Raw genomic sequence first — 15,085 nt, 5'->3', positions numbered from 1 at the left:
ATATTGTGGGAAGACATTATATGTTTTATAGTAAAATTAAAAATATACTTTCTATAAAAAAATAGAAAAAATATAATCTCTATAGACCAGAAGCCTTTTCATTTTCTGTACAAAATAAAACATGTACCCTTATCTGTACTGAGAAACATAAACAAGCCTTCGAAAAGAAACTCACCTGGAGGGAAAAAAAAGAAACCAAAAAGAACTATGGTGAGGGATGCCCCTCTGTGGACCTTTAGGGCCTTAGCTGGGATGAAGGGATGAAGGTTGGGCTCTGAAGATGAAGGGAAGACTCTTAGAGAATTTAAAATTAATTGTGAGTTTTCTGAATCCCTAGAAAAATCCCAAGTGTCATTTGCTATCAGGCCTGGTCCTTTGGAAATAAAATCTTCACCAGCATGTCTGAGTCCTTCCATCAAGCAGAGACAAGATTCGAAATTTGTTCCTTACTAGAAACAAATAGACAGGGCAGGCTGCTATCAAAGCGTATGATCTGATAAAATTCCTGGATAGCTCACTTTTCAACCATGTGACTTCTCTGGTCCCCAAATTTGTCCTATGAAATATGGCCTGTTTTAGAGGAACTCTAAGGTCATTACAGCCTTGAAAACCATTAAATCTGATTACCATTTCAGCTTTCCTGATCACAAACAGTTCCCCCATCCCTCCCCTCTCTAGGATGCAGTGCCAGTGAATATGAGAACTTACGTGACAAATGGAACTTGGCAAATATAATTAAATGAAGGATCGTCAGATGGGGGGGTTATGGTGGATTATTTAGGTTGTCCCTACCTAATCACAAGGATCCTCATAAGAGGGAGAAGGAAGACCAAAGTCAGAGAAGGCAGTGGGACAGCAGAAACAGATTGGAGTGATACAGCCACCAGCCAAGGATGTCTGTGCCCTTGAGAAACCGGGAGACCAAGAATGGATTCTCCCCTGGAGACTGCAGAAGGAACCAGTCTTGCCGATACCTTGATTTTAGCCCTGTAGGACTCATTTCAAACTAATGACATCTATAACTTTAAGAAAACAAATTTGTGTTGTTTCAAGTTACTAAATTTGTGGCAATTTGTTACAGCAACAATGAAAAACACTGTACATCTTTAATCAATAAGAATTTTTTGCATAATGATCGTGTTCTTTTAAGACTTCACAAAATGAGTAGTTCCCTAATAAGATCAAATTTCATATTCAAATTTTCATGATTTTGTAGCTCTGATCACCGTGTATTGTCATCTGTTTAACACACCTGCTTTCCCCACTAGACAGGCTTGTTAAGGGGAGAGATTGGGGATTGATTCTATTCTGCAATGTGTTCCCTAGAGCATGCAGGTTCTAGCATAGAGTAGATGCTTGATAAAATCAGGTTAAATTGAAATGAATCACATCAAAATAGCTTGATGTAAAATTTATGAAAATGCAATGTCACCGTTATGATTATATATACCAAGTCAGAAAGACATCACATCATAATGGCAAAGTCACTGTATGACATAGTTTAAAAGGTAATTGTTATAACAGCTTTGTGAAGTAGGTAGTATTATCATATAGCTGGCCAACTGAAATTTGGAGGTCAGTAACATGATGAATACCATCCAATAGGTGATGAGCAGAGAGAAGATTCAACCCCTAGAAATGGCTACTGTGAACCCCTTCCATTGCACATGAACTGCAGCTGCTCAGAGAGCTGACACGTGCAGCAACCAACAGGGAGAGGAGAAATGACTGCTTAGGCAAAACCCCACTTGTTATAACACAGGTGGCAGAGCTGTAGGTGGCGGGAGTAACAGCCTAACCCAGAGAGTATCCGAAGTCAGGTGAATTAGAAAGTGATGATTAATAGTTAATGTAAAATGTCATCTAATTCCTGAGATTGAGTAGAATGAATGTCATCCCACACAAAAAATATCAGCTGCAGGGAAAGAACAATGAAACCCTTCATGGTGTGATATGGTTCCTGGATGGGACTGGATCTTTCACTATTGGACTCGCTGGGGGAAGAGAAATGATGCCTCTAAAGATCTCCAGGCCCCTATTCCTGGATCCTGTGAACGCTATCTCATGTGGCAAAATGGACTTTGCAGCGGTGATTCTGGGGACTTCTGGCCTCCAGAGTCTGAGGGGACTAGCTTGTATTGCTTTAAGCCACCGGGACCAAGGTCATTTGGTCCAGCAGCCCGAGGAAAAGCACCCTCACAGAGTGAGGTGATCTCTGATTGCATGCACACTGTAGTTTCCAGCTGTGAGTATGTCCAACCGAGTTTGTTCCTGTACTAGTACTGGTTAATTTGTGTATGATTTTCCCTATGAACAGCTGTAAGCCTACTTTTGCTCCACTCCGTAGAGATGCATCTCAAATCAGTTTTTCCATTGATTTTCTTTTTTCTTTTCTTCTTTTTTGTTTTTTACTTAAAAAAAGTCTTTATTATTTGAGAGCAGTTTTAAGTACAACCAAGTTGAGAGGATGGTAAAGAGATTTCTCATATACTTCCTGTGCCAAAACATACACAGGCTCCTATTATCAACATTGCTCACCAAATGTGATATACGGTTACTTGGGATGAACCTATATTGGCACACCATAATTTCCCATTGATTTTCATTGTGAAATTGCAGTTGCTGCTTTACAGAACCCCAAGGAGAGCTGTCTCGGCTGCTTCTCTCACAACTATCACATTGTTTCATCTTTTTAAATACATAGAAAGAAGCTCACAAATCAAAGCTGCAGCTTGATGAGTCTTGAAAAGGTGAACGTTCCATGTTATCATCGTCCATCAAGAAATAGAGCCTCCCCACTCCCAGAAAGCCCCACTGTGCTCTTCCTGTCATCACCTTCTCCCTAAAGGTACCTGTATCTTGACTTTCCCTGTTTCTAAACCTTATGTAAATGAAACCGACAGGATGTATTCTATGCTTTCCAGTTTCTTTCATTCGACACTGCGTTTTTGAGCGTTGTAGCTGTAGTTTCTTCATTATGAGTTTATTTCACAGTTTATTTATCTAGTGCGTTGTTTAGGGACATTGTTTCTAGTTTGGGGTTATTATCCACAGTGCTTTTATAAAATTTCTTGTGCATATTTTTGGCACACCCATATTTACATTTCTGTTATTTATATATGTAACAATGGGTTGGTGGGCATAGGGTATGTGTTTGTTCAGTTTTGGGATTACTACCAAACAGATTTCTAAATGGGTATGTCCATTTATAGTCCCACCAAGAATGTATGAGATCTGGGTTCTTTTGATATTGACAATTTGTTCATTGTGGCTATTATGAAGTATGTGGTATGTATCTCAGTGGGATTTTAATTTTCATTTTGTAATGCTCCTATTGAAGTCTTTTGGCCACTTCTCTGTTAGATAACTGATTTTTTTTTAATGTAGGCATTTAAAACATATTCTGGATGTGAGTTTTTGCAGGATATATGTATTTCAATTTTTTATTGTGTACATTTCCAATCCCTTAAATGGTATTTTTGATGAAAGAAGTTTTCAATTTAAAACAAAATGACAAAAAAATTAACAATATTTTTGTGTGGTCTGTTGAAGAAATATGCACCTACCTCAAGGTCATAAGGATTGTTTTGCATATTACTGTATAGAAGCTCTAATGTCGCACATTTTATATTCATATTTACTTGTCAACCTAAATCTGAATTATTTTGTGTGTTCAGTAGGAGTCAGATTCTATTTTTTCCATATGAGTTTTCATTTGACTATTTCAGTTTTGTCATAAATATGACACCATAATAAATGTGTGGGTCTATTTATGGACTCTATTTTATATCTGTATTTGTCAAATATCCATGTCAATATCACATTATATTAATTACTGTACATTTATAGTAAATCTTGACAGATGGCAATGTAAGTCTTCCAACATAGATCTTTAAGGTTGCCTTAATTATATCGGTCCTTTATTTTTCCATAAAACTTTAGTATTAGCTTGTCAATTTCTATACATAAATGAAAGTCCTCTGGGATTTTAAATAGGATTGAATTGAATATACATATATCAATTTAAGAAGAACTGATATTTTTATATTACTGACTTTTAAAATCTATGAACATGATATGTGTCTTCATTTTATTTAAGTTATCCTCAAGTTTTCTTAATATTGATTTATGTTTTTAGTGTAAACATCTTGCACATTTTTCCCTCTCCATTTATAATTTTCATGTTAATGCAAATTACACTTTTTTGTAGTTTTATTTTAATATAACTTATTGCTTATATATAGAAACATTTACATAGATAGAAATACATAAAATATATAGAAATGCATTTGATTATATTGGACATTTTATTTAGTAATCTTATCAACTATATTTACTAATTCTAATAACTAACTTATGACTCTGATTTTTTTATATCCAGAATTATATTCTCTACACGTTACGCATTTTTTTCCTTTTTACAATTCTATTTTTTTCTTGGTTATTGTCCTGCTAATAGAGGTGTTGTTTTTTATGCCTTCTTTTCTTGTTCCCAAATGCAGGGAACACTTTTAATATTTCAATATTACATAGCCCTGCTTTTGACCCTGCATCATTTCGTTTTATCCTTTCTAAAATAAATCTCCTCATGCATATTACAATTAGAGAAGTTTTTTACTAAAATAAAATTGGGTCAACCCTAAAGTACAAGGACATCAAAAACATCTTAAATTTTTTTTCTACCTATTTCCCCATTTAAATCTAAGGAGGTAAATAGTTTGACTTGCTTGCCATTGGCATTCTGGTCCTACCTGCTGGCATTTGGGCTGTGACACCTCTGGACACGTGCCTACCTCTACACTTCATTGTACTCACTTGTTTTCACATCTGTCTCCTTCCTGGATGATAGGCTTCTTGAGTGCAGGGCTCATATTTTTATCTGCTTCACTAATATGGCAGTCAGTACGCAGTTGTATCAATAATGATAACAATAATACTCATGGAAACAGTGCTTTATGCCTATTTATCAATTAATTAGAGGCCCCATGCACGAAATTTGTGCAAGAGTAGGCCTTCCTTCCCCCAGCTGCCGGCACTGGCTTCCCTCTGGCACCCGGGACCTGGGCTTCCCTCCAGCCACCAGCAGGCACCAGGAAGGATGTCTGGTCTAATTAGCATATTACATTTTTATTATTATAGATTCTCATATAACTGTGTGGTAAAATTATTTTGACTTTAGAGTTGAGGACACCAAGGTTTAGATTAAGTAATCTGACACATCTTGATGTGCTTGGGACAGCCCTGATTTATACTTATTGCTCTGGAGCAATTTCTTTGTTATGGGGTTGGGCCACAACATTAGTAACAAAGAAACAGAATTTCCAGAGGATGAGGCCCAGAAATCAGGATTTTAAAAAGATTCCCAGGTGATTCTAATGTGCAGCCAAGGTTAAGAACCACTGGCCTAGGGCAGTGGTTGGCAAACTGCGGCTCACGAGCCACATGCGGCTCTTTGGCCCCTTGAGTGTGGCCATGAAGTTTCAATCGCACTGTACATGCGCGCCCGCACGTGGTATTTTGTGGAAGAGCCACACTCAAGGGGCCACAGTTTGCCGATCACTGGCGTAGGGTAACATATCTCATTGAGGTGTGAAAATGCCACTGATAGATTATGGTAAGATTGGAACGTGTTTTATAGACTAGCAATGGTGGAAATAAAACCCTCAAAGAGTTGGAGAATGTTAGCCCAGCTAGAAACCAGTATTCTGACAGAAACACATCATAAACTTTGGAGACGCTGTTCACTTAGAGATTTTCCCACTGACAAGCTGACAACCTGTGCAGAATGTCGCCAAGATTATACTTACACTGGTCTCGATAGCCTGGGCTTTGAAGGCACAGTATTGTCACTGGCATCACGGACACTAGTTTTCACCAGGAGTGACAAGCCCTAAGGATATCTCCCCTTTCTGCTCTCAGTGTCATCCAGGCAAGACAGTAAGTACATCTAATAGCTTTCTGAGTGTTGCAACACATGTAAGAAACCACTGGCTGGACCGGAAGAGGAAAGCATTCCTAAAGCTGAAGAAGTCACCAGTATGAAATCCAGCCTATTCCGAAGTACATCAGCCTCTCCAATAAAGGAGACAGTGGGTTTGCTAGGGCCACAGACTCACTAGGTAGAAGTCTCCCCCACTGAGTTTAAGGTCAAATTCCTGTGTGATACGTTAGTAACCTCATGTAGACACCAGAGATGCCTTCCTCAGTAATCACAGTTACCACAGTCAGGGTCGCAAGCTGGGGCCATGAATGGGGCCCAGGGTTCTATAACTCAGAGAATTTGACCTAATGAATAGCCAGGTATACTAATCAAGACCATAATGCTTTATCATTTACAAAACAATGTCACATATTTTAGCTCCTTTGATCCTCACAAGCAAGCGAGTGACATCATCACCAGAATCATCCCCACTTCAGAAATGAGAAAACGGAGGCCTGGCAACATTAAGCTATTTCCCAGGAAGTGACAGTTGGGACTGCGAATATTTTTAATAGCAAATCCTTTGTTGTTTCTAAAACATCATGGTCTCCTCTTCTGATGAAAGGAAATCACTCTTAGGAAACAGAAAGATCATCAATATTATTAACATTTTCATTTGAAATTAATAGCATTTTTATATCATTTTCTTGGACGTTTCCTGGTGAGTACCATGTATGTAGCTCAAATGAAGGAGAAGAGGGTAAAAGAAGAAATAGGGTCCAGAGAAGTTCTCGGAGTTGGTGACAGGGCCATATGACCTCCTGCCATCCCCATTATGTTAGCCTTTCTAGAGCCATTTTCCAAGGACGTGAGCTAGCATTACCCCCTTGAAACTCCAGGAAGTGCTAAAACATTTGCCTTCTGAAAATATCCTGATCTTACATGGGGCCAAGAATAGGAACTGGTATATGAGTGGTTGACATAACTTCATCCTGCAAAAAGCATGTCCCACATAGTCCCTCTGTATTAACAGAAGAATGATGGTTATGCTTATGTGTCAATGTGGCTGGGTCACAGATAATTGGCCAAAGGCTATTCCGGGTGTTTCTGTATATCTGTGACTGTGCTTTCTGGATGAGTTTAATATTGAAATCGATGGACTTTGAGTAAAGAAGATTACCTTCCATAATGGGGATTGGGTCTCATCCAATCAGTCAGAAGCCTTAATAGAACAGACTGATCCCACCCCTCACCCCCCACCCCAGCAGAAGGAATTCTGCCTGCAGACTGCTTTTGCTTCCCTGGGCTCAAGCCTTTTGGCCGATCCCATCAGACTTTGGACTTGCCAATCTCTCACACCTGCATTAGCCAATTCTTTGAAATATATACACAAATCCTGTTGGTTTTGTTTCTCTAGAGAATCCTGAATAATCAATAATGTTAGATAAAGTATATAGTATATAACATATGTGCGCACACACAGACACATATACATCTATGTATACTCAATACAGCCATTGAAATGAATGAGCTTTATCGGCCCCCTATAAAATGTTCCCTCTTCGTGAAGGAAACATAGGAACTCACTCAGCTCGCCTCCCGGTTTCTCTAGGAGCCTGTTTTCATTGGCTTGAACAATATGGAGCAATTTTTTAAGAGAAGGAATGTTTGATAAAACTAAACAGCTCGTTTTCATGAATTTTATGAAATAACACTATTATTATGCAGGAAACATTAGATTCTGGATTCCTGCCCACCCCACGCTGGACATAACAGAAGTTTGTGCTAACAGGGATCTAGGAGGGAGGGATTAGAGGACAGTGACTTGCCTGCTGCCTTGATGTGACTATGAAGACAGCAATGCTTTGCACATCATAATTCATTAGAAAGTTCCCAGGGACCTGGGGTCACTCACACTGGCCAGATTGGTGGACATAAAAGAGGGGACGGAAAACAAGGACAGGGTATGAAATATCTGCTTCCTCACTGTGACTCTGGACTTCTCACGGCCACTTTCATCTCACATGCATGCTAAGTGAGATATGGGGGAAAATTAACTGAAGGATTAGGGAGAGAATGCTTAAACTTCAAGGGCTTTTACTGAGTAAACACTGACGATGTTAAGTAACAGAATGAATGTTTAGAAAATGATCCTTTAAAGGAAAATGTTTCCAGTGAATTGGGAATTATTTGGAAGAAGGAAAGCCACAACTATGTTAGCAATCCCTTACAGCTTTTGTGGATAAAGGTAGGGGAGGTAAGCCAACACTTTGTAACTACAAGCTGATTTTTCTATAATGGTGGCAAAAGTCTAGCAAAACATTTTCTAATGCTTATGTTTGAAGTACTTGCTTGGAATTGTTCCTGAAAAGTAAATGTTCTTTTGACAATTCTGATTACTTTATTCAGAAAACAGTCCATGTTTATGTGTATACACATTGACATATATAGTGATCTACCAAAAATTTTGAAGAAATAAGTTTTTATTAGCTTCAAGCTAAAATGTTAACTGGAAGTGCACTGATGAAGGCAGTGATACTTCCTTTTTAAAAATTTTTATGTATTGATTGATTTTTAGAGAGGGATATATATATCTACAGTTATTTTTTATTCCACTCATTCATGCATCCATTGGTTGATTCTTGTATGTGCTCTGACCAGGGATTGAACCCACATCCTTGGAGTATTGGGACAATGCTCTAACCAGTTGAGCTACCCAGCCAGGGCATAGTAGTAATAATTCTTATTATATATTACCTTTTTTAAATATGAAGGTACTAATCTAGTAATTGTATTGACTTGCAAGTCCTTCGAGCATCCCCTGCTCTGCCCCACATTATTTGCATGGCCACAGATGGTTTCCCATTGGCATGTCTGTCAACTCATGTTTAATAAAACGTGGGAGACTCTAGGGGCCCTTGAAAGTGAATCACATGAAATAGTATCTCTTTAAAGTGCTTCTTGGATCTTTGGCAATGAGTTCCAAGCTAAGAACTATCCTCTATCACTTAGTATATGGACATGGCTTTCTCTAATGGGAATGTAAACCTGGCTTAAGCATCCACGGGCAGAGGTAGAGCTGCTCCTCTGTGCTCGGAGGCATGCCCATGTGTGTTTGTTAACAGAACCTGTCGGTTTTGCCTTCCTCACTCACCCAGCAAGAGATTCTGTATTGCGCATCTGAGGACAACTCTTGGCAACTGTCAAATCTGTTTTGCTTGTTGTCTTCAGATTTTCTGCAGATCTGTGTCCTCCTTTCCCCCAATGGCCTGTGCACAGTGGTGTAACACAGCTGGGGAGGAGAAGTGAGGTTGTAGTACCCATGTTGGTACTAATTTCACAGATTTACTGACACAAAACTGGAATTTCATCTCTGATATTCACAGTGAGAGCTGCCTTATGGCTGGACCATCTTCTCTTTTGTACTTGTGAGACAATTTTCCTACTAATTTTATTTGTAAAGGAGTTAATAACTGTCCTGAGAATATCCAAGTATGTGTGTAGAAAGGCATTAATTTTGCAAATAAAATGACATAAAACACACTTATTTTCTTGAAAACTTCAGGTTGAACAAGATCAAATGTCTTGCAGCACATTTAGTTTTTAGGTCTTTGGATTCTGGGTTTAAATGAGAACTACTAGCATTTTTATATGTAAGGAAGGAAGGGGAACTGTAAAATTCTAGGGCTGAAAATATTTTAGCACTTCATCAGCCTCCTTTATTTGCCAGATAAATGAACTGAGGCCCACAGCAGGCAGGTGACACACTGAAGCCCCCAACAGAGGCCACCAGTAGCAGAGGAAATATTTCCCAGTAATTAAACCAGTGACCTTCCTTCTACATGAAGCAATTCCTTCAGTGTGGGGAAGCCTGGGACTTGGTTGGAAGGTCTGTAACAGGAGGATTCTCTGTAAGGACAGGGGCCTCTGAGGGGACCTTGCTGAAGGCGGTAGCCCCTACCTTGACTTTTCTAAACAAGTCCGAACCCCGGGGGGTGGGGGTGGGGGGGGGAGAGGTTGCTTAAATCTCTGTTTAGTCTTTTAGACCCGACCTTGTAGAAGCATGTGCTTTCTCAAGGATACTTACCCTGCTGATTGTATCCAATAGTTAATTTTAGTTCAAGCTGTTGGGACAATAAAGGCCTAAGAAGGCAGGCAAACAGGACTGCTTTTTACTTCTAAAGAAAGAGTCCCTTAGCCTCTCTTTCACAGAAACATGTGTCAGAGCAATCCTTTCATCCATTGCTCAGGGTCTGCCCGTCGGCCCTGGTACTTCAGAATGAAGAAATAGTTGGTTTTAGCAAAATAGGATCAGTTCACCTTTTTAAAGATTAAACAACAGTAATCCTACGTAACTTCTTTCTCTGGTTCTTCTGACCTTTGCTAGTGAAGAGTATCAGTTTACCAGCCTAACTGAAGGGAGAGCATAGTTTTCTCACTTATAGAAACTGCAAGACAGATAGTTATAGAACCAGGCTAATGAACTGGCTGGGATTTTACAACTTAAGCTGAACAAAAACATATTTACCAGAATTCATACAAAGCAAGTCTAACAAGTATGGGGTTATTATTGGCCAAATTACCACTGTTCTCTCGCAACCTAACAGGCCTTCAAGGAAACAGAGACATTTGTCGAAGAGGGATGAAAATAAATAATTTTCAACTGCTCATTCAGCCTGGTTTCTATAACATGTCTTGATTTGACACAGTAAAAGTAGAGAGAGGAAAATATGGGTCATTAAGAGTCACAGCTAATCTCTAAACCCCACTTTTTATTATTAAAATCTCTCCTCTATAAATCTCTGGCTGTAGGTACTGCTCACTGGTGTCCTGGGCTCGGTGTTTGCAGGCCTATGCTCAGAAGCACAGACAGTGCCTGGGAGAAACCCAGCTGGGTGACTCAGTATCTCCCTGTTTACACAGCCTGTAAGGCAGCTTAGCCATCCTGGAGTTTTGTGACTATGGAGGGATGGCCACGGAATATGCCTCTTGGATCTTTCTAAAGAGAACTTGCCCTGGCTAATGGAATCAGCTAAGGGCCTGGGAGATCTGTTGCTGGCTCAGAGCCGAGGAGCCTCTCCCTCAGGCATCCCAGCCAATAGCTGAGCACAGTGGAATGAGCAGGACCTGCCTGTGTCTACACAACCCATCCCTTCTCAATGAGAGGCCTTTGTGCCGGAGCTCCCAATGGCACTGGCAAGTCTTTCTCAGACTTGTACTCAGAGGCTCTTCCTACCAGGTCCTCCTCCTTCCTACCCAATCCTCCTCCTTCTGACTCTCCTTTCACAAGTGTGACACCTACATGTTCACCTTGCCTACTCCTCCTCCCTTTCTCTTTTATCTTTCATAAGTGTTATTCCCAAAAAATTGTGTGAATCTCTAAATTCATTCTGCTTCCTGGGTGATCCAGCCTGACACAATGAGCTAACACCCTTTATAAATCACACTTTTAAAAAATAATCCAATTGTTCTAACTGAAAATACGTTAAGATCTTGTTTGAAGGAGCAATTCTGCCCCTCCCCCACCTTCCACAGCTTCTGTTGCTGGGTGAGTCTGTGCAGCCACATCATGCCCGGTGTTCTTGGACAAGGTGTAGACACTTGAGTAAAGCTGAGTCAATCGGGGGCTTTTTCTGGAGAATTTAACTAAAGATGCTGAAACCGGAGTTACAAGGCATTGAGAACTGGAGCTGCAAGGTCATGTGAACTGGCACCATGGTAACTTCATGTAAAACGAAGCCACAAGGAAACGGAAAATAAAGGCATTGGAGAGGAAGCCAGTCGGCTGCAGATGTGAAGAAACAACGAAGAGGAAACACCACAGCGTCACCACTTTGGCATACAGTCTGATGGTTTCTTACAAAACTAAACCCACTCTTACAATACAATCCAGCCGTTAGGTTCCTTGGTATTTACCCAAGGAGCTGAAAATTTCCATCCACCAAAAAACCTACACATGGACGTATATAGTAGCATTACTCATAATGTCTCAAAATTGAAAACAACTGAGAAGTCCTTCAGTAGGTGCATGGGGAAGTAAACTGTGGTGCATCCAGACAATGGGATAATATTCAGCATTAAAAAGAAATGAGCTATCGAGCCATGAAAAGACATGGAAGAAACAAGTGCCTATAGTAAAGTGAAAGAAGCCAACCTGAAAAGGCTATATACTACATGATTCCAACTATATGACAGTCTGGAAATGTTAAAATTATGGAGATAGTACGCAATCAATGGTTGCCGGGGGCTGGGTGGAGAGAGGGATAAGTAGGTGAGCACAGAGGCATTTTAGGGCAGTGAAACCTCTGTATGAGACTATGATTACACTTTCATCCAAACTATAGAATTTACCACAATGAACGTTAAACCTAAACTATGGACTTTGGATATGACGATGCATCAGTGGAGGTCCATCGAAGTAATCAATGTACCGCTGCGGTGGGGGATGCTGATAACGGGGAGGCTGTGAATGTGTGGGAGCAGGGAATGGGGTATATGGAAAATCTCTTCTTCTCAATTTTGCTGTGAACATTAAACTGCTCTAAAAAAAATAAAGTCTTAGAAAGACAAACAACTATAGCATTGCAGACAAAATAAGTGCTTGATGTTTAGGACCACCATTCCTTGGTCCCAGATTCCCCAGTCTGGCTGCACATGTGGCTGCCAGGCTCCTTGAGGACACTCTGTGCTCTTATCTTAAATTCCCTAATACTGCAGCCAGTCTGAGCCATGAAACAGTTCCCAAGACAATTGCTCAAGAACAGGTTTATGTACTTACTCATCTCAGGCTTGAGTTGAATTTAGTTCCTTTTCCAATACCAATAAAAAGAATCAGAGTTAATATCAAACTGATGTCTTTTTGTTTTTATCCCATTTGCCTGAATCACATAAAGTGACAAATAGCACTTGTCTTAAAGGGCCTTAAATAGCATAATCCTATATAATAAAAGACTAATATGCAAATCAACTGAACGGCAGAATGACCGGTCGCTATGATGTGCACTGACCACCAAGGGGCAAACACTCAATGCAGGAGCTGCCCCCTGGTGGTCAGTGCACTCCCACAGGGAGAGCACTGCTCAGCCAGAAGCCATGAGCCGGGCTCACAGCTGGCAAGTGCAGCGGTGAGGGCACAGGCTGGGCTGAGGTCCCGTCCCCCTGAGTGCACAAATTTCATGCATCGGCCTCTAGTGTTAATATGTTTTCCCCACCTTCTGTATTGTATTTCTTGTGCATGCTCTTGCAAACCTACCAAATCCAAGGTACTTTGAGATCTACTTTTCCAAAATGTAAAATGCAAATGAATGAGGAAAACTACGCACAAATTTCAATTTAATTCCATAAGCATTACCAGACACCTCTTATGTGCCTGGCAGTATGCTATTGCCCATGCAAATGATAAGCATAAACATAATCCAGTGCCTGGGACCTTAATATTAACATCATTCAATAGAAAAGCCACACACATATGAAATTTTAAAAAACCAGTAACAATACAAAGTGTCAAGTTTAAGTGCTCTAGACATTGTAGGTACTTAATGTATCAGATAAGTCAGTTCTTCTGGCCAGTGAAACCCTTGTAGGAAGGTTCTGCGTTTGTTTTGCAACCCCCCATAACCTAGCACAGGGTTTTAATCACTCAATACACTTGAATGATTGAGTGTTAGGACAATGAAACAGAAAAGTACTGTAGCGCTCTAGAGGTCATTCTTTGGCTCCTGGAGTATGCAAACTCTTCATTTTGTTATTTTCTAACACAGTATAACTAGACACTATAAGGATCAATACTGCAATATATTTAATGTGAATATCAAATACTTTATTCTCATTGACATCTTGAGTTTATATAAATTATTTCAGTTAATTCAGCATAAAAATAAGTCAAGACAACCAGAATATGTAATTTTAAGAATTCAAAAGATGTCAAAATATGTCTGAAATTACTCATCATCCAATTATTCACAAGTGTTTAAAATAAGTCTCTGATCCATAGGTGGTTTTGAGACGTCAGAATATTAAGCTTTTGATTATGACCTTGAAATAAAGTAGTTTCTAAAAACACACCAAATAAAAATATTTTAATGAGATGATTTGGGGAATATACCTGTAAAAGCTACACAAAGGGCAAAAACCACTTATTAATTTGTTTAGTTTAGCTAAGTATTTGCATCCCCTGTAAGATTGTTTCAAATCTTTTTATTTTGCTCATTTCTCCACCCTGATACCACTTCCCTTATAACACCCGGCAGGTGAAGTGAGCCTCTAATTATTTTAACTTAAAGATCAGGAAACAAGTTTTCCTCATTATCTGTACCTTGTCCCTCCTTGTCTCATCTAATAGTCTGCTTTTCAGCCTCAGAAGGGAGCCATGTCCCCTCTCTGCTGGGACTAACTCTCTGTGTGTGCTCTCTTCATCCTCACCTTCTTACCTTCATGGCCCTGCGCCACACGCCATCTACTCTCTCCTGCTGCCTTCCTTTTATAGTCACCTTCAAATATTGTATTTTGTTTATAGAACAAACAAAAAAGGAAACTCCATAAGACATCTTTCCTTTATATTTATACTCCTTTGAACAACTAGCCCACCACTTCTTCCCCCTGGCACCATTTTTCTTATATATCTTTTTTTAAAAAAATATATATTTTATTGATTTTTCACAGAGAGGAAGGGAGAGAGATAGAGAGTCAGAAACATCGATGAGAGAGAAACATCGACCAGCTGCCTCCTGCACATCTCCCACTGGAGATGTGCCTGCAACCCAGGTACATGCCCTTGACCGGAATCGAACCTGGGACCTTTCAGTCCGCAGGCCGACGCTCTATCCACTGAGCCAAACCGGTTTCGGCTTTTCTTATATATCTTGACATAAGCAGCTTCTTTCCTCTTTCTCCCATCCCCCTCCCCTCCTTTCTTCCCTATCCTTCTACTCCTTCCCCTCCCTCCCTCCCTCCCTCCCTCCCTCCCTCCCTCCCTCCCTCCCTCCCTCCCTCCCTCCCTCCCTCCCTTCCTTCCTTCCTTCCTTCCTTCCTTCCTTCCTTCCTTCCTTCCTTCCTTCCTTCCTTCCTAAAGGCTTGCTTTGTTTCTCAAACCCCTGGGCATCTGGAAGCAACAGGCCCTCACCGCTCAGTATGGAGAGTTAGCCCCTACCAAAAGGTGGGGTGCTT

Source organism: Myotis daubentonii, chromosome 6, assembly GCF_963259705.1.
Source record: "Myotis daubentonii chromosome 6, mMyoDau2.1, whole genome shotgun sequence".
Classification (NCBI taxonomy): Eukaryota; Metazoa; Chordata; class Mammalia; order Chiroptera; family Vespertilionidae; genus Myotis; species Myotis daubentonii.
The sequence above is the reverse complement of the archived record's forward strand: the minus strand, read 5'-3'. Positions refer to the sequence as shown.